This window comes from Armigeres subalbatus, chromosome 1, assembly GCF_024139115.2.
Source record: "Armigeres subalbatus isolate Guangzhou_Male chromosome 1, GZ_Asu_2, whole genome shotgun sequence".
Taxonomy (NCBI): domain Eukaryota; kingdom Metazoa; phylum Arthropoda; class Insecta; order Diptera; family Culicidae; genus Armigeres; species Armigeres subalbatus.
Window position 1 is genome coordinate 115,773,984 of NC_085139.1, and position 26,757 is coordinate 115,800,740.

Consider the following 26,757-nt stretch of genomic DNA (forward strand, 5'->3'; position numbering starts at 1 on the left):
GCCTCTTGGAAGGAGGCTTCTGAGCCTCTTGGAAGGAGGATTCCGAGCCTCTTGGAAGGAGGCTTCCGAGCCTCTTGGAAGGAGGCTTCCAGCCTCTTGGAAGGAGGCTTCTGAGCCTCTTGGAAGGAGGCTTCTGAGGCCTCTTGGAAGGAGGCTTCCGAGCCTCTTGGAGGAGGCTTCCGAGCCTCTTGGAAGGAGGCTTCCAGGCCTCTTGGAAGGAGGCTTCCTGAGCCTCTTGGAAGGAGGCTTCCGAGCCTCTTGGAAGGAGGCTTGAGCCTCTTGGAAGGAGGCTTCCTGAGCCTCTTGGAGGAGGCTTCCGAGCCTCTTGGAAGGAGGCTTCCGAGCCTCTTGGAAGGAGGCTTCCGAGCCTCTTGGAAGGAGGCTTCCAGAGCTCTTGGAAGGAGGCTTCCTGAGCCTCTTGGAAGGAGGCTTCCAGGCCTCTTGGAAGGAGGCTTCCGAGCCTCTTGAAGGAGGCTTCCTGAGCCTCTTGGAAGGAGGCTTCCAGGCCTCTTGAAAGGAGGCTTCCTGAGCCTCTTGAAAGGAGGCTTCCTGAGCCTCTTGAAGGAGGCTTCCAGGCCTCTTGAAAGGAGGCTTCTGAGCCTCTTGAAAGGAGGCTTCCGAGGCCTCTTGAAAGGAGGCTTCCTGAGCCTCTTGAAAGGAGGCTTCTGAGCCTCTTGAAAGGAGGCTTCCTGAGCCTCTTGAAAGGAGGCTTCCGAGCCTCTTGAAAGGAGGCCCTGAGCTCTTGAAAGGAGGCTCCTGAGCCTCTTGAAGGAGCTCCCTGAGCCTCTTGAAAGGAGGCTCCCAGAGCCTCTTGAAGGGAGGCTCCCAGGCCTCTTGAAAGGGGGCTCCCAAGCCCCTTGAAAGGGGGCTTCCGAGCCTCTTGAAAGGGGGCTCCCGAGCCTCTTGAAAGGGGGCTCCCGAGCCTCTTGAAGGGGGGCTCCCGAGCCTCTTGAAAGGGGGCTCCCGAGCCTCTTGAAAGGGGGCTCCCAGGCCTCTTGAAAGGAGGCTCCCGAGCCTCTTGAAGGGGGCTCCCGAGCCTCTTGAAAGGGGGCTCCCGAGCCTCTTGAAAGGGGGCTCCCGAGCCTCTTGAAAGGGGGCTCCCGAGCCTCTTGAAAGGAGGCCCTGAGCCTCTTGAAAGGAGGCTCCCAGGCCTCTTGAAAGGAGGCTCCAGGCCTCTTGAAAGGAGGCTCTGAGCCATCTTGAAAGGAGGCTTCTGAGCCTCTTGAAAGGAGGCTTCCAGGCCTCTTGAAAGGAGGCTTCTGAGCCTCTTGAAAGGAGGCTTCTGAGCCTCTTGAAAGGAGGCTTGAGCCTCTTGAAAGGAGGCTTGAGCCTCTTGAAAGGAGGCTTCCAGGCCTCTTGAAAGGAGGCTTCTGAGCCTCTTGAAAGGAGGCTTCTGAGCCTCTTGAAAGGAGGCTTCTGAGCCTCTTGAAAGGAGGCCTGAGCCTCTTGAAAGGAGGCTTCTGAGCCTCTTGAAAGGAGGCTTCCGAGCCTCTTGAAAGGAGGCTTCCAGGCCTCTTGAAAGGAGGCTTCTGAGCCTCTTGAAAGGAGGCTTCCTGAGCCTCTTGAAAGGAGGCTTCTGAGCCTCTTGAAAGGAGGCTTCCGAGCCTCTTGAAAGGAGGCTGGAGCCTCTTGAAAGGAGGCTTCCTGAGCCTCTTGAAAGGAGGCTTCCTGAGCCTCTTGAAAGGAGGCTTGAGCCTCTTGAAAGGAGGCTCCTGAGCCTCTTGAAAGGAGGCCCTGAGCCTCTTGAAAGGAGGCTCCTGAGCCTCTTGAAAGGAGGCTCCTGAGCCTCTTGAAAGGAGGCCCTGAGCCTCTTGAAAGGAGGCTCCTGAGCCTCTTGAAAGGAGGCCCTGAGCCTCTTGGAAAGGAGGCTCCTGAGCCTCTTGAAAGGAGGCTCCTGAGCTCTTGAAAGGAGGCTCCTGAGCCTCTTGAAAGGAGGCTCCCAGGCCTCTTGAAAGGAGGCTTCCTGGCCTCTTGAAAGGAGGCTTCCGAGCCTCTTGAAAGGAGGCTCCTGAGCCTCTTGAAAGGAGGGCTGAGCTCTTGAAAGGAGGCTCCTGAGCTCTTGAAAGGAGGCTCCTGAGCCTCTTGAAGGGCTCCCTGAGCCTCTTGAAAGGAGGCTCCTGAGCCTCTTGAAGGAGGCTCCTGAGCCTCTTGAAGGAGGCCCTGAGCCTCTTGAAAGGAGGCTCCTGAGCCTCTTGAAAGGAGGCCCTGAGCCTCTTGAAAGGAGGCCCTGAGCCTCTTGAAAGGAGGCCCTGAGCCTCTTGAAAGGAGGCTCCTGAGCCTCTTGAAAGGAGGCTCCCTGAGCCTCTTGAAAGGAGGCTCCTGAGCATCTTGAAAGGAGGCTCCTGAGCCTCTTGAAAGGAGGCTTGAGCTCTTGAAAGGAGGCTTCCGAGCCTCTTGAAAGGAGGCTCCCGAGCCTCTTGAAAGGAGGCTTCCGAGCCTCTTGAAAGGAGGCTTCCGAGCCTCTTGAAAGGAGGCTTCCGAGCCTCTTGAAAGGAGGCTTCCGAACTTTTGGATTTTTGATTTTAGTTCGGAAGCATATTATTCAATATTTTGTCTCGATCAGGTAGATTGCATTGTCCTTATGTTTTTTTGTCCCACAGCCATTCATACACTGCACTGCTCTGCTTGGGGTAGACAGGTTTCAAAAGTCTTTGAACTACCGACCGCCATGTATATAATGTATAATAAGCATATGCGGTATTTCGAAAAATTTCGTTTTAGGGCATTCGAAACGAAATTCCGCGGAATTCCGCGGAATTTGAGTATGGCGAAATCTGTTTTTCTGATTTCGTTTCGTATCGTTAAATTTCAAAAATTTCGACTGAAAAATCGTTCTTTTAACGAAATTAAACGGAATTTCGCGGAATTTCGAAATTAATTTTTAATAATTCCAATTTCCATAGAATAAAAAAAATTCGGCTGCGCCGCTGAATAAAGCCTTTTAAATTCTACTCAATATTTTATACACATAAATTCTTTCACTAAATCTCACTACGTAATATAATTCTGTAACTTCAACAGAAATGCATTTAGCTTTCAATTTGTTAATTTAAATAATATTGTTCAGTGAAGTAAAATAATTTGTTGATCTCATCGTTTTGGTATGCAACATTTTTATTTAAATTAACTGATTTGGGTATGAAATATGTAATGTATTATGAGGCGCTTGTTCGATTTGTGCTCTTCTAGTTGTGGAAACTCTTCAATAAGCGAAATAATCCTCACTGGACTACTGAGTATTGTCCGTTTTCTATTGTCTTTTGAAAGTATTCAGTTTAAACAATCATTATTTGAAAACAATGTAATGGAGATGGTGACGTTTCAGAAGTTTTCCTGATTTAGTAGATTGTTAGATATTTGCAGATTTAATAATGCTCCAGATTTGAGACATTATCTGATATCTCATTTATTTCGGATTCTGGAACTGATTCTTTCCGATTGAGATCATAGTCATGACCTAAACTTCTACCTTCAGATATTTTTGATTCCGTACATTATGGAAATCTATAATTTTCTCACATTTTCTAGATCCTTCAGATCCAGATTTTTCAATTGTATCAAAATCTTACCGATTGTCACGGTGCGGTGCGTTTTCCGTAGGGCAGTTTGTTGTTAGTTTGGACGTGCTGCTGCTTTTAACAATTAATATTTAGCAATAAAGGTCTGCGTTCGAGTTGTTGGCATAAAATGAGTAATGGCCAAAATACTATTTTTTGTTCAAAAAGCGCGTAAATAGTCCAGCCATTTTTTTGCACGTATTCTCAACCAACAAGTTGCATTCAAATGGAAATCGTCTTACCATTTCATATTGAAAGTTGGCTGGATCGGACTATGGACTCAAAAGTTATGGCAAAAATTCTATTTTTCCATAATACACCAGAAAGTCACCGATGCCGCAGGTGCATTATTCAGGGTTTTTTTCTAAATAATTTTCGACTACACCACTGCAAGGAAAATAAAATATAGGTTTTTTAATTGCAGATTTAATTTTTTTATGGTGGTTCGATTATCCGGAGAATTTGATTATCCGGAGTGAAAATAAAATCGATACTCCGGATAATCGAGTCCGACCTGTATTTGGAGGATTCTGTGTCAAATTAATTGGGTTACACGGGCGATTACCTCATTCATTACCTTTATCAGAGCTACCGGCTGAAAAGTAACAAGGCAGTCTCAATTGATTTGTTATATCATGCCCTCTAGGACTATAGCTTTCATTTTATTGCTAAAATCAGCAAATAACCGTATTATTTTACGGAAATTTGTTCTTTATTTTGCTAAGCTGCAGAAATAACGGCTTTACAGATTCATCATAGAATTCGGAACGTTTCCGGGGCACCAGGAAATGCGAAGCAAGTAAACAGTTCCACATAATCCGGGACGGTTAGCCACTGTGAAAGTGTTGCTAGAGTCAGCGCCAGAGCTTAAAATATTCATTTTGTCAAACATCGCATGAATATTCAAAACATAGAATGACATAGTCAGACGACTACTCCACGAACTCATTCGTTCGACTGTCACTGAGTGTGTTTACTATGTGCAGAAAAAAACATAATTAGCATTGTTTATGTTGATGTTTACCGTTGCAAGTGTCTCGCGAATGAAAATCGGATTCACTCCTGTGTGATACATCACTTTACTCATTTGAAACGTGTTCAGATTTCAGATAATTTATCAATTTGTAAAATGTGCATAAATATTCAATGACTAATATTCAACTGAATATTGACTGTCCAGAGCCGACTATGAATGTGTCGGAAGTGAACTGACAAATGAAGAAAAATGAACTTCACCAAAATTTTTCGATTATTTTACACTCTGGTCAGCGCATCCCCCGCACCAAAGAATTTGTGAAAAAGTAATGAAACAAAAAAAGGTTTTCATCTAGCAGTCACGATTTTCGTTTATCTTCCAAGGCTAACTCCATACAAAAAGTGATGGATTAAAAATGCCCCTCATCATAAAAGACTCACAACGTAAAAAAATACTTTAAATTTAAAAAAATAATATTTTTAACAGACCTTAGTAAAAATTTTGAAAAAGTCGAGTTTTGTATTGCAATCAACTGCTTAGATCTGTTGAAAAAACCATTTTAGAAAGTTTTGCAGATTCAATAAATCTTCATGAATTTGGTCGAAAATTTACCTGGAGACTTCATTTAAGATGTCAATAGTGTTTTTGTGTTTAAATCAAATATCATTGGGGCAATAACAAGCCTGTTGATGTATACTATAATAAATAAATAATAAATAAATACAACAAACTATTTGAAACCCAAACTAGTTTCAATGTGGAGCAAAATATAACAGACTCGCTCGTTTGCCCAGCAGTGTTCCAGTAATGTTTTTAAAGTTTTCAATTTAATGAAATAATTATGTTGCGGCCCAGAAAGCAAGCGTAATTATAAAGTGGATTGATCCGTGGATAAAATGACGCATTCATACACCAAAACAATTGCAAAATATTTGAATCTCGTGATTCTAAAAATATTAAACAAAATTATTTTCTGCGCGGATTTTTTTTATTTGTTGTTTTTTGCATTATGTATGTAACGCTAAAAATACTATTTAATAAAAATTTCGCGGAAAAAAAAATTAAATTTCGTTTCGTTTCGAAAAATTTCGAATCAAATGGACCCGGATTTCGTTTCGTTTCGAAGTTTCGGAAGAAAATTTGAATTTCGTTTCGTTTCGTTCCGATCCAACAGTTGCATTTCTAATTTCGTTTCGTTTCGTTTCGTCAGGAAAAAATGTGTTATTGCATACCCCTAATGTATAATACATAGTTTTGGGATAAGAAATTTTGAATTTTTTTCAAAAAGTTTTCATTGGAATTGTAATACATCCGCCATTAGGAATTTTTGTTCAAGGTACTCCCAGGGGCCAGCTAAGGTACCCCCAGGGGTACATGTACCCCAGGTTGAAAACCGCTGATTCAAGGGAAGTTTGGCTGCTTGGGCAGCTCGACAAGGTACCTGCCGTCGTCGGTACGGTTAACGTTGTATTGAAACAACTCCTCACATGCCTTTTCTTCCATCGACAACGCGGAAGGAGTCCCGAGCTCCTCCATTTTCCAGAATCGCTCCATCCATTCGTCCAATGAGGACAAGGAAGTAATAGTTATAGATAGATTTCTAGTTCGGAGGAAAAATATGCGTACCTCCAGCAACAATCCACCCAAATACGCTGTCAACCAACTCCGGAATCCTTTAGCTCAATTGTTTTGCTCTTTAGCGAACAAGCGTTCCATTTAACCAGGCCCACACTAGCAGCCATTTTCAATGATGAACATCCCAGGAGTGAATACCTGGTCGAATCGGGTTTTGCAACCACGCAGCCGAGTGGCGAGCTGGGAGAAGATTGGCATCAGCTGTTCCGGGGTGTAGAGCGGAGCAGATTTTTCCAGCGGAGCAGTTCGATTCTCCGGCTGCCGACGGAATCCATGAGGAGTAAGCGGGGGCCATTCGCTGGAGGATGGAGATGGTGGTGCTGGGGCTTGAATCTATGCAACTGCTGTGGCCAGTCGATTGTGCGGCTACAACTTTGGAAGTACTAGTACCGCTCGTCAGGGAGCCGGGATGGAAGGAATGTTCACCTGTAGTCGCACTAATCTGTCGGGTGCAGTTCGCCACACTAGTTGCAGCGTGCGGCCAAGTGGCAAATTCGGGTGCCATTCCCGAAGTTGAAACATTTAGTGCACTGCGTCATGTCACGATGCACGGGCCGGTATCGCTCCCTGCCGACGACGGTGTACACCGATAAAAATATGTTGTGATTTTAAATGTATTTTCATGCACATATTTGGAGCATGCAAATAAACGTAACATTCAATCGATCTCACTATTCTTTTAAATCAAAATAAATTTGAACAGTGCTTGATCGTGAAATTCAATCAAATTTAATTGAATATCGAATGTTAATTCGTTTGATGGGATAAGCTGCAATTTTACACGTCGTTGAATTTTTAAAATTATTTGCTGTGTTTATTACTCCGATCAGCTTCAGGCCCTTGAAGGAGATGCAGCTTTGCTCCAGATGGACCAGGTAAAGCTGATATTGGTACTTTCTGGCCCTGTCGTGGCGAGCGATTCTGTGCACGGCAATATGCTTGAGTCCACTGCTTTCTAGCTAAGCTCTTCCTCCTTCATATCGTGGAGCTCTCGCAGCAAAGCCTTGAGCGGCTTCGTGCCGGGGAGGTCATGAGTGTAAAACTCATACTTGTGGACCTGTAGGAACTCCACGATAGATTCGTGGTGATCTTGATTAGCAGGCATCTTGACTCCCTCGTTGCAAAGCCGGAACGTGCACTTGATGCCCTTTGCAAATCCGGTGGATCGCCTTAACGAAAACAGGCGGGCAGTTCTCCATCCGCTCAGTTTGCACCTGCCGCAGCTGCGATTGATGCTTCTTTTTCTTTTCCGGCGGATTGCCGCCGTCATCAAGCGGCAACTGCGAGAACACGTTGCTATCCAAAAGCTACTTGGAGGGGTTACCCGCGCCTCCAAGGCACTTTTCCTGAATCGGCCACCCATGACGGGTCCGGGAGAAAATAACGCCAACGCGACGAAGCGAAAACGTAAACAGCAAACGAGAGAAAAAAAAACAATTGAAAAAAAAAAATACGCGAGCAAAAAGCACGTTCGTACGCGCTGCTGTTACGAACTGGAATGATTTCGTATCCGGCAAATAGGTTCGGAAAAGAGCTCTAATATTTTACAATGCTTTATGGGGGAGGTTCCTTCATCAGTGCTGCCACCTGGAAAAGTTTAGAGAAAAAGTAGAACCATGGGAATTTGACATGGCATGATATAGAAAATGAGAATTAAAATGTCTCTAGAACGTTATAGAAATTTTTTGGCAAATATTTTTTTGTTTTTGGGGTTAGAAATTCAACAATCTTAAGCATTAACTGCTTATTTGAAAAAAATATAAAAATCGAGATATCATATCTATTTTATGTGCTTTCAAAATTCTAACCCCGTAAACCAAGATTTTTTTGAGGAAAAGTCCTTAATTTTTGTTTTACAACTAAAATATACTTCATTTCCTATACCACACCGTGTGAAATTTCAATGATTCTACTTTTTCTCTCGATGACAGCTGGTGGTCTTCTCCTCCCCTATTGCTAGCTAGACCTGTAGGCGGGCATATAATCGGCGGCGGTGGCGTGGTGGTCACTTTTGCCCCGGCGGCGGCGGCGTCTCGGCGGCGCGCCGTTGGTTTTCATCGGCGGCGGCGGCGGCGGCGGCGGCGTGAACCGGCGTGGATGAAAAAATCATAGCTGAAAAAATCAATTTTACCGCTGATTTTTGAAATTGGTGATTGGCAGAGTTCCTGAAAGAATTTCTGAAGTAAAAACGGGATTATTTGGGAACTCATAATTACTTGGGAAATTTCATTCCTAAAGAATTTAGCATTAGCATTGAGCAATTCGCACAAATTCGTAGGTGATACAAACATAGTATTTTATAAGAGACTAATCACTAGCTCTTAGATGGAAGCAAGGCACCCTTCAACAGGTAAGATCTGTTCTGGCCACGTCCTTGTAATGCTGGGGAAGGGTAATAATTATTAGTTGGACTTCTTCTTCTTCTTCTTATTGGCATTATATCCCCTTCTGGGATATTGCCGCCTCGCTACTAAGTGTTAATTCAGCGCTTCCACAGTTATTAACTGCGAGCTTCTTGCTTTATAGCCGAGAATCTTACCGCTAGGCTAAGGAGGGCCCCAGAAACCATCGTTTAGTTTGACACCTTCTTAAGAAAGATGCAGAGAGCTCTGGTGGCACAGAAGGTTTTGAAATTGTTAGTGTGGAATCGTTTTGGAGTCGTTTGGTAGGAATCGTATTGGTAGAACGTGAAATACAGAAAAAAGAAAATTAAGAAAGAAATACAAAGTAGGAAAGGGACGAGCCTGGAATTGAACCCACGATCTGCTGCTTATAAGACAGAAGCGATAGCCACTAGACCACCGAGCTCGTCTTGGTAAAATCCTATGAGAATTTCCGCGGAAACTCATATAGGTATTCTTCCAAAAATCCATTCATGTTCTCTTTGGGTAATCTTTCAGTAAAATCATACAATATTCCTGCTGGAATTCATTCGAAAATGTATTAAGGAATGAAATAGTTTCCGATGGCATTCGTAAAAGAATTTCCGAAGGAATTAAATGAAGAATTTTCGAAATGATTCCTAAAATACTTTCTGAGAGAATTCCTGATGTAATGCCCGAAAGAGTTTGTGATAGAATTTCCGGCAAACTTTTTGAAGGAATTTCCGGAAGACAGACATTTTCAAAAAAAATTCTATTAGAATTTCCTAATGCATCCCAGATGCAATTTTCTAAGGAATTTTTAAAGAAATTTCCGAATTTTTTAAAGCAATTTTGAATGAGTTTCTGAAGAGATTCCCGAAAAAAAAATCGAAAGTTAAGGAATTCCTGAAGGAAATGGAAGGAATTTTCTGAAGATTACCCTGAGAATTTTCTGAGGTTGTTCTGAAAGAATTATTATGTGAATTTCGGGAAAGAAAAAACCTAGAAGCTTGCTAGAAACCCCTAAAGGAATTTCTGAGAAATTTCCGAAGTAATTTCTAAAAAAATCCGTTAGAAATTTCTAAGCAAATTTTCAAAACCTAAAGGAACTTGCGAAGGAATCGTAAATGAATTTCAGAAGGAATTTTTAGTTAATTTTTTATGGAATTCTCAAACGGATTTTCGAAGGATTTTCTAAAATATTTTCTGTTGATATTTCAGAAGAAATTTGTGAAGGATTTTCGGAAGGTATATTCGATATTTTGCGAAGCAATTCCTGATGGAATTTGCTAAGGAATTCCAGAAGTTTTACCAAAGGAATTCCCTAAAAAAAATCCTGTTGGAAGTTCTTAAACGATTCCTGAGGGAAGATTTGAAATAGTTCTTAAAAAACCTTTTTTGAATTTTTGGAGGAATATCTTGAGAAATTTCATCATTCATTTAATTTCTAGATAAATTTCCAAAAAAAATTGCGGATTTTCCGAAGAAGAGGGATAGAGGGATTTCTGAACGGACTCTTGACGGAATGTGAAGAAATCTAAAATTGTCGGATGTTCCTTCAGGATAGGCTTTGACTATTCGGATATTTTTTCAGAAACTTGTTCAGGAATTCTTAAGGAATTTGCTAGAAATTCGCCCAAGAACTTTGCAAGAGTTTTCAGAAGAATTTCTGAAGGTACTTTTTGAAGAATACCTTAACGAAATACCGAAAGAATTTCTGAAAGACTTTCTGGAATTCTTTTCCGGAGTTTTTGTAGAACTCCTTAGGGCATTTTCCGAGGGAATTACCGGACGAATCTTTAAAGAAGTTTGTGGAGGAAATTGCGAATTGATTACTGAAAAAAAAAGTCCAAAAGAATTCCTGGGAAACCTAGAAATTACTTCAGAAATGCCAGCGGGCACTATTAGGAATTTCTTTGTTAATGCCATTGAGACTCTGGAAATTACTTAAAAAATTCCTTAAGATTTTTTTTATGGATCCCTCTGGAAATTCTTCTAGGATTTTTTTTTTAAGTCTTCTAGAAATACCTTCAAAACTTCTTTTAACAGTTCTTTCAGGAATTATTTACGAAAATCCTTTCAGGTTCTTTTTTGGAAATGCCTTCAAAAGTTAATTTGGAAATACCTGTACAAAACCCTCCATGATTTTTTCAAAAACTCTTCCAAAAAATTACTGTAGAACTCCTCCTTCATTAGATAATCTAAAAATTAATTCATTGTTATATTTTTTTGTAATAATAAGCCCCAAAAGACTTAAGCAAGAATTGTAAAAAAAAAATCAGAGTGAATTACTGAAAGATTTTCGGAAAGAACTCATGAAGGCATTTTCGAAGGAATTCCTGCAGTAATGGAAATTCTGAAGGTATCGTAAGAAATTTCGTATGGAATTTCCAAAGAAATATATAAAGAATCTTCCGGAAGAATTCCTGAAGTAATTTTCTAAGGTTTTTAAATGAAACTTTTCGAAGGAATATGTAAAGGAATTTCCAACGAAATTTCTTGATTAATTTCCGTACCAATTTCTGGAATATTTTCCGAAGGAATGCCTGGAAGAAATTTCGAAGGAAATCATTAATGAATGTCGAAACGATACTTTTTCGATTATTCACAGGAATTTAAAAGTTTTTGAAGAAAACGTTCCTAGAGCTTTCACAATAAACTATTAAACAATAAAATATAATTTCGAAATGTTTGAAATTGCCTGGCGTTTCAACTAAATAATTTTACTAAATACTAAGCAGCGAGTCGACAACATCCCAGTTCTGAGCTACAGTGGCAGTTAATAAGAAAAAAAGAAGGGTTTTCAACTGATTTTCGCAATATACTAAGTAGTTTTGTCAATCATATTCAAAAAAAGGATTTTAAAATAAAGATTAATTACACGGAACAAAAAAAGAATAGGAAAAGCATGCACAGTAGGGATTTAATTATTTTGCTAATTTTTTCCCAATAAGTCAACTATCCTAATAGCGCAAATCTAGAAACAAAGAAAACTGTAATGATTTGCCTACACCTTTGTCAGATCCTATAAGAATAGGAGGGGGCGCTTTGAACATGTGTCCAGACCCTCACAAAAGCTTGTGTACCACAGCAAACATATTTTTTAGGAGTCTCCTACAAGTTAGGTGCCCAACTGAATGAGGCCCTGACTTAGGCGAATTCAAAAACCAGTTGATCAATTTATGTATTATTTTACTAGAAAAAGCCTCATTCAAACTCTCAATCTAATCAACTCTACTTATTCATTAACCAAGATAATACATGTCACTACACTGACTTAGAGACACCATCGCTTGAGGAAGATTTGAAATTGAATTCTGACGAGTTCCACCTCAACATCATTGACAATAGACGAGTTTAGTACTTTTTTTTTTTATTCCTTTATTTATTTGGTAGGCACTCTGTGTTATTTAACCGCTACTGTGCCGTGATCTACTGTGGTATTCTGCAGCCAGAATCCACACAGAATCTATTTTTAGATTTTCCATTATTCATTGTTGTTGTCTTTGCTGGTCCATCTCACCGTGAGTCCATTGTGTCCATTTGTCCGTGTCGTGAATTCAATGATCGTTGCGCATTGTTCGGTTACCATTTATCCGGGTACGTTGGAGGAATGCCTCCGAGAAGAACAATTTGTCAGTCGTCATCAGGCAGTCGTAACGGCAAGGGCGCTCCCCAATACGCCACCGTATAAGGCTGCGCATCCGGCGACTGACGAAGGTTTGGTGGAGGGGCTGGGAATCGAACCCATGACCATTCGCTTGTAAGGCGAACGTGTAGCCAACTACGCTACGGGACCCCCTACGAGTTTAGTACTATGTCAATTAATTCCACCACGTTTTATTGCTTTAGCGATACGTATTTCGATCTCAACTGTTAGGCCATCTTCAGTGTTTCGTACTTGACTCGACTCAAGTTAATTTAATTTTTTATTGCGATTAGTCATCGGCGTGGCAAAATTATGATCAGCGGCGCGCCGACCCAAAATCACCGGCGGCGGCGGCGTGAGTAAAGCCACCGGCGGCGCACATAGGAGTACGCAGTGTAAAAGCGTGGCCAAAAGTATATCAATCGTTTTGTCGTATGTAAATGCATTCAATAGAGACAGTAAAGTATATTTTTTGTTTTTATGCTGTTTACATTCATCTAGCAGTGAAGTATAGCCACTAGCGGCATCAGTTATTGTTTTTAAAAGAGCACCACTTGGCGCAATAACGCTGTCTTTGAGAACTACAGCGTGTTTGCAACGAGTGGTGCCCACATCTGGCTCAGTCAGTGGCTATAGTCTTCCTTATGTTAAACTTCATTCATTGATTATTACTTAATAAATTTTCCGAAAAGATGTACCTTGTTTGTATACTTCAACAATATAAATTTGTCATCGAATCATGTTAAAGTCCCTGGAAAATGTTTTATAATATCAAATGGAGCTGATCTAATAAATCCGAAATGCAAATCAACCGTTAAGTTTCTTAATAATCTTAACATCCGGAAAATGCGTTTGCTTTTATGAATCGGTGTGTTAATCAAATTCTCACTCTTCTTTGGAAACGAAACATAATTTATGTGAGGTTTGGCAATCAAAACCATGTTTTTTTTTTTCTAGCATTTTTAAGTAAACTTAACTAAATAAAAATAAAAATAAGTCATGATTGCGTGAGTTTGCGTGAAATGTTTCTTATGGAGCTTATTCAGGAAACTCCAATCTTTCCAACGCTGACAATTTTGTTGCTTGGACTGCTTTGGAACCTAATCAAAAGTTTTATTTTGTAAAACATATTACTGGTAGAAAAAAGCTAGTAATTAATATCATGATTATGGATTACCTGAAAAAGGTTTCAGATCGAATCATGCTTGAAAAAGTTTTAAATGTCCTCATTATTGATACCTATATTAATTTTCATCTTGAAATTCATTAAAAATCAAGAAAAACATTATGAAACGTGAATATGTTTCAATGCACAATTGCGGTAAAACTAGCATTAAAATTATGGTGAAGTTTCGACAGCCAGCATCGCCTACAAGTAAACAATATTGTTTCAAAAATCCCATGGCAAATTAGTAGCACTATTTGAGAATTCAAAAACGAAAAATAATATGGAAATATCTAAAAAATTTGTTTTTGACTTTTGGCCAGGATTTGGGCTGAGATACTCCTCAGTGCGGCGGCGGCGTGGCGCGGCGGTGCACAGGTCTATTGCTAGCTACGAAGATTCACATCTGAAATGATGGATAGGTAACGATACAACTGAAAGGTACACGAACTCGATCGTACTGCACTCTAACTTTCATCTAGTCAGTGACTGAGTAAAATTGTATTGCCGTCTCTTTCATTCCCAAGGAATTTTTACTCAATTTCCGTCAAAAGCAGAATTACTCATAGTTTGGGTTGTCCTGCTTTTGACATTGAGTAAAAGTTCCGTGGGATAGAAAGAGAGAGCAATTCAATTTTTTAGCGTGTGCACGGTGTGCACAGCATCCGACAACTTGAAATGAGAGCGTGAGAGTAATTTCTTCCAAAAGGTTGATCTAATTATAATAAAAACATCGAAATCTATCACATTTGTTGTTTACTCTTATTAATAAGATTTTGTTTCCTATTTTTCAGGTATGTAATGGAACAAAGGCTCAATCTTCAATGGTTTGTATAATATTTAGTTCGTTGTGTATATAAAGCTGATTCATAGATTATGCGGTTTATTCTCTCTCATTCTCAATGTTAAACAGTGAACCAGCGTTAAGCTTCTCCCGCTCATGGTGTCTTTCGAGCACCATCAAAATTTGCATCTTCTAACCTTCATCGAATTGTTTCAACAACAAAAAGCAATATTTGGCACATCTTTACGATTCCATTAGGCTGCAAATATAATCAATTTTGAATACAAATAGCTAAACTATTAAAAACAATCAATGAACTATTTATGTACAATCGATTTTTTTTTTTCATTTCCCACTAATTTTAGCTCTTCCAAATAACTTTTGTTCTAGCAATATCAGAGATGATTCCTTCTTATTGGAATCTTTGAAAAAAAGTCGTGGACGGGAAAAGTTAAGTTTCCATGTACAAAGTTTCACATTTACAAACATATCTGCAAAATTTGAAAATTGAAAGTTTTTAAATGCTCATTGCTCATGGATTGCAATTGCAGTGTTACGACCGTGGAAATTGACGTGATAACCTAACTGGTCACAATATAATCTGACATGTTCGTTACTTGTAAATATTCCTTGATAAAATTTTCTTCTAAGCAGTTTGAATATTTTTTCTGCAACTGGAATGCATTTTTTGCGATTGAATATACTGTAAAGAAGTGATCATTAGATCAATATAATCCCCATTTCGGTCATTTATGAATGACTAATTAATTCTTATCATTGAAACAAGAATGAAAATGTTCTGTTTTATGTGTTAGTATAATATTTCGTTTCTAGTTGTGTAATTTTATCCATAAATACTTCTTCTTCTATGGCTGTACTTTCCAACTAGAACTTGACCTGCTTTTTAAATAAGTATTCTATTATCTTTTTCTCACTTATTCCTCTTCCTGTTGCATGGGTATGTATTTTGTATGGAAAAATAATGGATAAACTATGTCCAGGGTGTCGAGTATGTTTCCACGCGAAGCATCCTGGAACGGAAATCCGGCGCCTTTGCTCACAAGGCCAACTGGAAACCCAGAATAATCCATATAAATTTGGGCACCACATCATATATAAATCACACCACTCCAGTTGATCACAAAATCTCTACCCAAATCTCGATTTATCCACTCATGGCTATCATAATTATTAGCGCGGCCAAATTAAATGCCCTAAATCACATCGACCATCAACCTGTCATGTGCCTCCGACATATTCATGTGGCTTTGTGTTTTGATTGAAGTTACTGCCTAACCCATCATTAGTTGGGACCCGCGGCAAGCTAAAGCACACCGAAAAGAGGCCATTACAATGTCAATTGTCCTCCATTAAGTCAACCAACGAACGGCCGCCCAACAATTCAATTTACCCGAGCCCACCCGTCATCGTTCCCTTCCTTCATTATCGTCGCATTCGGGCCCGAACAACCCCTGCCTGGCCTGTGGCCTGGAGCCGTGGATGATGGAACTCCAATCCTCCATGCATGCACAACACGAAAGGCCTCGGATTAAGACACTTCGGGTGTACGTCCGAAGCCCAAACCGCAGGATTGCGGTTACTCCATAAAGCATAGCCCTCCGCGTTCCGCGTGTCCTCCCTTCATGCGATGGAATGCAACAACAACAACAACACAACGCTTCCAAACCTAAACTAGGGCCAAGCTTTGTCGCCATGATTTTCCCCCCTCCAATTGGAATGGTCCGATGGTATGCGACGATAGATGGTTGCGGTTTTTATGAACTAGTCAAAACGCCATGACTTCCAGTTGAGCTTCAGTCCTGGTCGGTGAGCCAGCCCCGGAATTTATTCGGAATGAAATTTTGGTTTATGGATCAGGGGCGGCTGCAGGCAGGGGTCGATGGATGCTTGGTTCCATGTTGCATTAGGGACATTGACTATTGTTGAACAACAAAACAAGTATTTGGAAGACTGTAATAACTACAGTAAGACCGTAAGACGATCCCAGAAGTTAAGTTCTTGTAACGATGTGATGTAAGCAGTGAAGGTGATTGCTAGACAGAGGAATTTGAAGAGTGCATGAGATTCAAGAAAGAATGAATTAGTCTTTTAAGATATAAGAACACACGACAGGATTCCTGGTTTACAGCATTCACTCATGGTCGACCTTTAATATTCCTTGAAGTTCACAATTTCTAGAAGGATAGAATTCTCGTGCCCGTGGGGGGATTGACAATCTGAGAGTGGATTTGAAAGCGACTTTGTGCTATTTTGAAAGTTAATAATTAAATTTTTATGCATTTGGTAGGAATTGTTGAAGTTTTTTATGAGCATTTTATAAACGGAAAGAAATCTTGAATGTCCAAATTTGTTTGATTTTAGGTTTTAGATAATGGGCGCTTTCAAAAATTCTGCAAAAAAATCATCCCCCTTGTGGATTCCTTCCGTTACCACCGATGTCATCGTCTTCTGCCTTTTGCTGGGAGCAGTTCCACCATCGAACCGAACCGAACGGAACGTAACGGGGCCGTAAAATGGCAAAGAATTTACAAAGCTGAAATGGAAATAAACGTTGGTCTGTGCTCCGCCAGCAATGGACTCCGCACAGTCAGTGTGTACACGTTCTACAGCGTGGCAAACCGGCAGTAGTTGTGCTGTACCTATCTACGGACTATGTTGTTTGGAAGCGAGAAAAAAAAGTAGCTAACTAGCCCTTTTGGTGCTCGGGTCAACAGAGGGCTGGGCGCAGAACAAGGGTGCGGAATCCGGGGACATCAATTATGCAGATCTATACTCGAAGTGGCAGTAAAACGCGAGGATTTATTTGCCAAAGAGCATAGTTTGAATATTTCAACAAAACGTTTTTTTGCTCTCTCTCTGTGTGTATTCTACGTTGGTGGAAAAAATGGAAGTGAAGCGATTTAGGTGGTATCGTGGTCGGGTTGTGGGTTGCATTGTTGACAAAGCAGAATGTTTATTTTAATAGTAGAAGTAGTTTACTTTTTGCCACACGTTTGATTTGAAAATAGTTATAATTACAACAATTGTAATAATTCATATCGTATGCAAAATAATAACCGATTACATTATGTGTAACCAACAGCAACAGCTTTTCTCGTATTCAACCTAGGCAGAAGATATGTTCAAACACATTGTACTCAATTGGATTTAGCAGTTCAGTTGTCTTAACTGATATTACCCTGATCTCTCTTGTTGAATATGTTGTCTTAATTTTCTCTAAAAGAAGCCCTATTTATTTATAGCCCTAGAATATAAAAATAAGTTGCAATCACAATTTTATTTCTTAAGCTGATATTTGCAGAAATAATCAGTTGTCTATATAAGTGACCACCTAGGTCTAAGTCTGTATTTATTATATGCGTATTTTCCACTTACCTTACCACTTACCTTTCTTTTTGCTCCTTCTGCCGAGCAAGAGAGGATATGCCAGGATAAGCCGCCAAGCCCATAGTCCCTTCGGTACGACCAGAAAGTAATGCTTCAAAGGGGGGCCAGTGTATAACGCACCCTCTAGGTTAGCTGCGTGTCCTAGCAGCATCGAACATCGTGACTCGCTTTTTTAGAAGAACACCATGGTATCGTGCCAGCACATTGCCGGCTTTTCAGGTGGCCTTACCACGCCCTATATCCTCGGAAGGTGGGAAGGGTCGACTTCGCGCCTGCTTCCCTCTGCACGACTGGTATCGAGAATGGTGATGCCGCGTGCACTCCAAATTGACCTCTCTGCGATAGGGTCTATTCGCCAACACACAGAGGGACTTGCCGACGCGGTGACTACGCCTGCCCCAGCCTTGACGCGGACCCCTTTCCGTCCCCGGGCTCGGGACCCCTCCCGGTTGACCGACGCCGCGAAAGCGACGATACCATGTTGTTCTTCACGCGGCCACTTGTTCGATAAAAGGATCGAGTTCGACCACAAGGCACCGATATGACCCATGAAGCCAACTCCGAACCCTTGGACCACCTATTATTTGCGCCTGAACTAGCCATTCCTCGAGACCACGCGCCACCTTCTGTGTAGCTCCGAGACGATTTGGACGATAGCCGATAAAACGGCGTTCCAGCCAACTTCATCTTTACACATCCTCCGGACTAGTAGTGTCCAGAGCACATGTGGCAAGGCGAGCTATTTCGAACAGGCGTGCTATTTCGGAAAACACAATCCGATGGGCAACATGCCCTACAGGCTTCCATTAGGGAACCTTGATCCTAAACTTATCGGCTGCCGGTTCCCATGTGAGACCCAGTGTCTTCACGGTAGCCTTTTCATCCAGATCAAGAACTTCGCGCTCGTCTCTTAGATCGGGAGAAATTTCAGCCAGAATCGCTGGATTGTTTGTATTCCTCTTTCTGAGGTTGAACCCATACTCTTTCAGAAGCTCTAGCACGTCTTTGCATAGCTGCTTCCCTTCTTCTATTGTGTGTGATCCTGCCAGCATATCATCTACATAAAAACACTTTTTAATGACAGCTGCAGCAGCAGGATAGCGCTCCGCACCCTCGTCTGCGCACTTGTTCAGACACCTAGTAGCCAGATAAGGCGCAGATGATGTGCCGTAGGTGACTGTGGCGAGCTTATACGTTTTTAGTGACTCCTGACTCGAATCCCTTCAGAAAATCTTGTGCAGCAACTGATCCGATGCTTGCTGCCATACTATTCGGTACATTTTTTCTGCGTCTCCAACGACCGCGAACCTATACATTCGGAACCGCAGTAAGATGCTTCGCAGATCATCTTGAACGACCGGCCCAACCATCAAAACATCGTTCAAGGACACACCCGTATCTGTTGGACAGGATGCATAAAAAACCACCCTAAGTTTGGTTGTGGTGCTGTCTGGTTTCAGCACACAGTGATGGGGAATGAAGTATTCCGGAGTCGAGACCTCGTCGTTCGCCTGTACCTCTTTCATGTGTCCCATCTGAAGATACTCATGCAAGAATGCCGTGTACATGGCTTTCAATTCCGAATTGGCATCCAGCAGTTTCTCCATAGAGATGAGACGTTTCTTCGCCATCGCCCTCGAGCTCCCTAACTTCTCCAGAACGTGTTTTTTTTTTCGGTATCTGAACTCGAAACTTCCCATCAGGGCTCCTTGCAGTTGTTTCCTCGAAAATGGCTTCACAAGCAGATTCCTCGATGGATAAGCACCTCTTCGTGTGACAAGATTCCAACTCCCAAAACTTAGAGAGTTCTTCAAAAACTTCCTCCGTGGTTACTGAAGACGATGCTACTGTACTGTAGCTGACGCAAATGGTTTCAGGTAGCTCCCCTGCCACAACCCACCCAAGTTCGGTATCACGTAGAATCGGTCAATCCGAGCAGCACACATGTTGTACATAGATCACAATAGCTTATATGTGACCCGATTTAGTCACAATTAGGTTGCTGTAACCAGTTTCATTGGACTTGTGCTGCTTGGGCAGAATTGGAGAGCTTCAGCTGTGCACTCAGCAGAAGATCGTAAAAAAAACTGTGACACCCAAGATGACATCGATAGCTCCAGACTCATTGAAATTCGGATCCGCAAAGCAAACTCCTGTAGGCAGATTCCACGACGAAGTATCGATGTGCTGTTGCGGCAGGCTTTACGTGATCTTCGATAGTACATAGAACTGTACCTCGCAAGACTTGTACTCAGAGTTGCAGGACAGTATTTTTGCTAGAGCTGATTGCTTAGCAACACTCCTTTAACAGGCAAATTCTCATGAAGTCGACGGAAATTTAAACGTTGAGACAGGTTCTCTGTTATTAGAGATATTTGAGACCCGCTGTCCAACAAAGCGCGTGCAAGAACGGTATTTCCGTGACGATCACCGAGCTTCACAATAGCAGTTGACAGTAATGTGTTTTGGATGGTGTAGCAGTGTGATGTACAGTGGAAGGATTGGTGGGAAGTGGTGGACGTGCATATTGCGAAGATGTGCTTGGGATTGGTGTAGTCTGTAGGTGTTGAGAGTTGTACCGGGATTGGGCCTGATTCGATTGCTGAAACTGACTGTTCGCGGCTTGAGGTCCTCTGTTGTTCTTCTGGGAGGATGACTGATTCACATTCTGCCCTTGACCTGAAAGATTGATATACGGATGGAGCAGCGTATGATGCCGCTGTCCGCATTTACGACATTCGGACCTCGAACACTCCGCAACGAAATGCCCGGAATGTAAACAATCCAGGCACAATCCAAGTTTCCTGGCAAGCATTTTTCTGTCGACAACTTTCATTTTCCTGGGGCAGCAGGGACTATGTCCAAGGGCTTGACGATCCCTCCCCAGGCCATCTGCGAGTTGTGGCGCCTGCCTAGGATGTGGTAGAGTTTGACAGTGGGCCCTGTTAAACCTCTATAAAAAGCTGCATGAATCCGCAAGTGGGCTCCGCCAAAGTGACCGTGTGCCGCTCAAAGCGCACAAGCCCAAGTCCTGGTGTTAGGTGGGACGCTAAACAGCCCTGACACGACGGCCCTCCGACGAGACAGGAGGTTTGCGCAGGCCCAATAAGCTGCCTTTAAAAACAACTATTACGAACGACATAGAAGATAATACGACTCGATACAATCGGCAACGACCTAGGCGACGAATAAAGGATCACGATTGGAAGCTTGGAATATGGAACTGCAAGTCGCTAGGCTTCTCAGGTTGCGACAGGATAATCTACGATGAATTACATCCCCGCAACTTCGATGTCGTAGCGCTGCAGGAAATCTGCTGGACAGGACAGAAAGTGTGGAAAAGCAGGCATCGAGCGGCTACCTTCTACCAAAGCTGTGGCACTACCAACGAGCTGGGAACCGGCTGCATAGTGCTGGGTAAGATGCGCCAACGCGTGATTGGGTGGCAGCCAATCAACGCAAGGATGTGCAAGCTGAGGATAAAAGGCCGTTTCTTCAACTATAGCATCATCAACGTGCACTGCCCACACGAAGGGAGATCCGACGACGAGAAAGAAGTGTTATATGCGCAGCTGGAGCAGACATACGATGGATGCCCACGGCGGGACGTCAAAATCGTCATCGGTGACATGAACGCCAAGGTAGAAAGGGAGGAAATGTATAGACCGGTCATCGGACCGGATAGTCTGCATACCGTATCGAACGACAACGGCCAACGATGCATAAACTTTGCACCCTCCCGCGGAATGGTAGTCCGAAGCACTTTCTTCCCCCGCAAGAATATCCACAAGGCCACATGGAAATCACCTAATCAAGTAACGGAAAACCAAATCGACCACGTTCTAATCGACGGCAAATTCTTCTCCGACATCACGAACGTACGCACTTACCGCAGTGCGAATATTGAATCCGACCACTACCTCGTTGCAGTATGTCTGCGCTCAAAACTCTCGACGGTGATCAACACGCGTCAGAGTCGTCCGCCGCGGCTAAACATTGGGCGGCTACAAGACGGTAGACTAGCCCAAGACTACGCGCAGCAGCTGGAAGTGGAACTCCCAACGGAAGAGCAGCTAGGCGCAGCATCTCTTGAAGATGGCTGGAGAGATATTCGATCCGCCATTGGAAGCACCGCAACCGCTGCACTAGGCATGGTGGCACCGGATCAGAGAAACGACTGGTATGACGGCGAATGAGAGCAGTTAGTTGAGGAGAAGAATGCAGCATGGGCGAGATTGCTGCAACACCGCACGAGGGCGAACGAGGCACGATACAAACGGGCGCGGAACAGACAAAACTCGATTTTCCGGAGGAAAAAGCGCCAGCAGGAGGATCGAGACCGTGAAGAGACGGAGAAACTGTACCGCGCTAATAACGCACGAATGTTCTATGAGAAGTTGAACCGTTCACGTAAGGGCCACGTGCCACAGCCCGATATGTATAAGGACATAAACGGGAACCTTCTTACGAACGAGCATGAGGTGATCCAAAGGTGGCGGCAGCACTACGAAGAGCACCTGAATGGCGATATGGCAGACAACGGTGGCGGTATGGTAATGAACCTAGGAGCACGCGTGCAGGACATGCGACTTCCGGCTCCGAATCTCCAGGAAATCCAGGAGGAGATCGGCCGGCTGAAAAACAACAAAGCCCCTGGAGTTGACTAACTACCAGGAGAGCTGTTTAAACACGGTGGTGAAGCACTGGCTAGAGCGCTGCACTGGGTGATTACCAAGTTTTGGGAGGATGAGATTCTGCCGAAGGAGTGGATGGAAGGTGTCGTGTGTCCCATCTACAAAAAGGGCGATAAGCTGGATTGTAGCAATTACCGCGCAATCACATTGCTGAACGCTACAAGGTACTCTCCCAAATTTTATGCCGTCGACTAACACCAATTGCAAGAGAGTTCGTGGGGCAGTACCAGGCGGGATTTATGGGTGAACGCTCTACCACAGACCAGGTGATCGCCATACGTCAGGTATTGCAGAAATGCCGCGAATACAACGTGCCCACACATCATCTATTTATCGACTTCAAAGCCGCATATGATACAATCGATCGGGACCAGCTATGGTAGCTAATGCACGAAAACGGATTTCCGGATAAACTGATACGGTTATTCAAAGCGACGATGGATCGGGTGATGTGCGTAGCTCGAGTTTCAGGGGCATTCTCGTGTCCCTTCGAAACGCGTAGAGGGTTACGGCAAGGTGATGGTCTCTCGTGTCTGCTATTCAACATCGCTTTGGAGGGAGTAATATGAAGGGCAGGGATTGACACGAGTGGTACGATTTTCACGAAGTCCGTCCAGCTATTTGGTTTCGCCGACGACATTGATATCATGGCACGTAACTTTGAGAGGATGGAGGAAGCCTACATCAGACTGAAAAGCGAAGCTAAACGGATTGGACTAGTGTATAGTGTAAGTGTAGTCATCAACACGTCGAAGACGAAGTACATGATAGGAAAAGGCTCAAGAGAGATTAATGTAAGCCACCCACCACGAGTTTCTATCGGCGGTGAAATTGAGGTGGTTGAAGAATTCGTGTACCTGGGCTCACTGGTGACCGCCGATAACGTTACCAGCAAAGAAATTCGGAGGCGCATAGTGGCTGGAAATCGTACGTACTTTGGACTCCGTAAGACGCTCCGATCGAATAGAGTTCGCCGCCGTACCAAACTGACTATCTACAAAACGCTTATAAGACCGGTAGTTCTCTACAGACACGATACCTGGACGATGCTCGTGGAGGACCAACGCGCACTGGGAGTTTTCGAAAGGAAAGTGCTGCGTACCATCTATGGTGCGGTGCAGATGGCGGGCGGTACGTGGAGGAGGCGAATGAACCACGAGTTGCATCAGCTGTTGGGAGAACCATCCATCGTTCACACCGCGAAAATCGGAAGACTGCTGTGGGCCGGGCACGTAGCCAGAATGTCGGACAGTAATCCGGTGAAAATGGTTCTCGACAACGATCCGACGGGAACAAGAAGGCGAGGTGCACAGCGGGCAAGGTGGATCGATCAGGTGGAGGACGATTGGCGGACCCTCCGCAGACTGCGTGGTTGGCGAAGTGCAGCCATGGACCGAGGTGAGTGGAAAAGACTTTTATGTGCAGCACAGGCCACTCCGGCCTTAGTCTGATAATAAATAAAAACTTTCATTTTCCCGAAACTCGTACACTGTTCCACGATATGTGATCCACCATTGCACACTATGCAACACTATTCTTGAACTCACTACTCTTGCGCGATGATGTTGATTTAGAATAGCACAATGGTTCTCTAGGAACTCCACCATCGCCTTGTACGATGGAATATTCTTGGAGCTATGATGCGTTTCCCATTGGCGAAGTGTATCATCGTCCAGCTTCTGGGAGAGCATGAAAGCTAATAGTGTACTCCATTGCTCGGTGTCTTCACCCAGTTTCTCTAACTGTTGAAGATTTATCTTGAACGTCATCAAGATATGATTAAGTGCTTGGAAACTCTCAGTCTTCATCAGAGCAACAGCGAACAGTGCTTTCAAATGTTCTTGTGCGATGAGTTTGTGATTCTCGAATTTTGACTCCAGAACTCCCCAAGCGATAGTGTAGTTGGAACTAGTGACCTGGATCTGGTTTACCTGAAGAAGTGCCTCATCCTTCAGGGAAGCACGCAGATAGTTGAACTAATCAATCGTACTGAGTTGGGCGTTATCGTGAATCAAAGAAGTGAAATTGTCACGAAAGTTAATCCATTCCGACAATCTTCCAGAGAACGTTGGAAGCTTCAATTCCGGAAATCATTTCCGTGAGGACTGGCACACTTCCGGTTTCCGCTCAACTCCTACTTCGGTAGGTATACTAACCTTCGAAAGAAGCGCCTGCTTCAGACGAAAATATTTGCGAGCTTCGGCCATTGCAGATAGTCTCGAAGCATCCTCTTCGCCGTCGCCAGATGGTCCACTTTTTATCCGCGGAGATGCAGTAGCCCAAGTCAGTCACTTTATTGTCCGGCGTATTCCAAGCCGATCAGAAACAGTTCAATAACTTGGCGCCAATTATTCACTGCGCCATTATAGTGGCAAACAATCAGACTGCACTGGTCTATTGTACACTTGTTCGATAACCTATCGAACCCAAGCGACGCGCGATCATCCGAACAAAAGGTCTTCACGGGTCTGGCAAATCCGGATCGCAAGGACCAGAATGTGGTATACTCCCGGTTCGCACTTCAGCGAAAGCATCCGCGAATCACCTTGTCGGATCTAGCGTGAAACCACCGATGTGATACGGTCACAAATGAATAAATTACGCACTTCTAGGCAAAAACGACAACTGTTTATTCAAAGTTTTGTGGACTGTATTCACTGGATATAACGAACACGCGGCGCACTGCCGACGATCGGTATCACCGGCGGTCGAGATAGAACTAAATCTACTCCCTACATCTACCTACTACCGGGATGCTGCGAGCACATCTCTGTCGGCGTTTGATCGAGAGAGGCTATCGTGTTGCAAACGATATAAAATAAACCACTGGCCATTGACCAGTTCGCATCTAGTGCGTATCGATACAGTGGTTCGCAAAGAAAATGAATTAATTATTCAACAGAGGGTATGTGTCGCAAGTGGAGATTATCTTCGTCAATTTCCCGCTTTTTAACCTTATCACATCGACATGGAAGTTTTCATTATTTTCTATCGCATTGTTTTCAATTTTTCCGCTAGCCTATTTTTTTTTATAAAAGAGGAAAGTCGGCGAAGACAACTCTCTTTTGCGACACGCGCCCTCATTCCAGATGAAGCTTGAAATTAGGAATCCGAAATAAATCGTCACTTACCTCAAACTTCGTAAATTTCACTTTCGAACAAACAAAACCACAATCCGATTATGTTGACCTCTCTCACAAAGGTTTTTTTCAACAGGAGTAACATCCCCCCAAAATAAGCCGGTTGGGATCGATTTCGCAGGAAACAAGCGTGTCCCAGACTGCAAACGAGGGTACGGTCCGAAATGTTGTCCATTTCAATTTGCAGACACGGATGGCCCACAGCAGTGGAGAACATGGCTGGTCACGACCACACACCAAAGGTAAATTGAAATGGACAGGTAACTGTCCCACAACGATTCGCACTGGACAACGCCTCGCGGTGTTCGCTCTCCCTCTCGTTCGGATGGCATTTGATGGACTCCGCTGGTTGGCAGCTGTCTGCTAGAAACAAGCAGAGTGGATTATGTCAGTCTCATTGGAAATGCGACAAATAAAAGAAATACTGTCTAGTGATGTTAACCGACCTCAACAACGTACGCATTGTGGTTGTTATACCGATCTAAACTCGGAAATACATATTTTAATTGTAGGGTAGACGAAAATCCTAATTTTGGAAGTCAAATAATGGTACGAACCATTGCCTTACATTCAATGAAAACAGAAATGAAGTTGTGTTTCGCAACAAGTTGCTAAAATAGATGGAATGAAGAAAAGTAGGTATATTTTGGATACTTTGGGTATATTTTTAGAAGGCGATTGATAAACTATTATTAGTTAGGGGAACGGTTCGCCACTTCATCTCATAGTTCCTATTTCCATCCCATCAAAAACAAAGCAATGGTAAGGAATTTGGTTTGTTTATTATTTTTGTGATTTTTTTCAGCAGTGAGAACGCATGTTGACAAAAAGAAGCGACGAATTTGGTGCCGTATTTCTTTGTTTAGCGATGAGATGGATATATGTACAGTGAGATGGAGATCGGAACATTTCCCCTATTTGATGGCCTTGAACCACTTCGCTAAAAGATCACTTCCACCATCGCTATCGTCACAGAGAAAAACAAATTCCTTGAAATGCATATCGGGGAAACTATCCCAATTAACAAGAAAATACTTTTTTCAACAAACCCTTCAAAACTGCTATTAATTAATAAAAAATCTGTGACAATTCCTCCACGTTTTCATTGCTTCAATAATCCAATCCGACGATACTGATTAAACAGTTGTGATCAATCCCTGCCCGAAACGATTCCCTTTTATTCGATTACCCTTTTTTCACGAGCCTACAAAAAAATTCCAACAAACGAAGCCCCATATCGTGCTCAAATTGTAATTGCATTTGAATCAGAACGGTACACTCGTTTAATCACGTGTGTCGATTAAAATCTCATCACCTCCGCCACCATACCGACCGGTTCGATTGTGTGCGATTGTATCTGTGCCGCTTGTTGCTGTTTCACAAGCT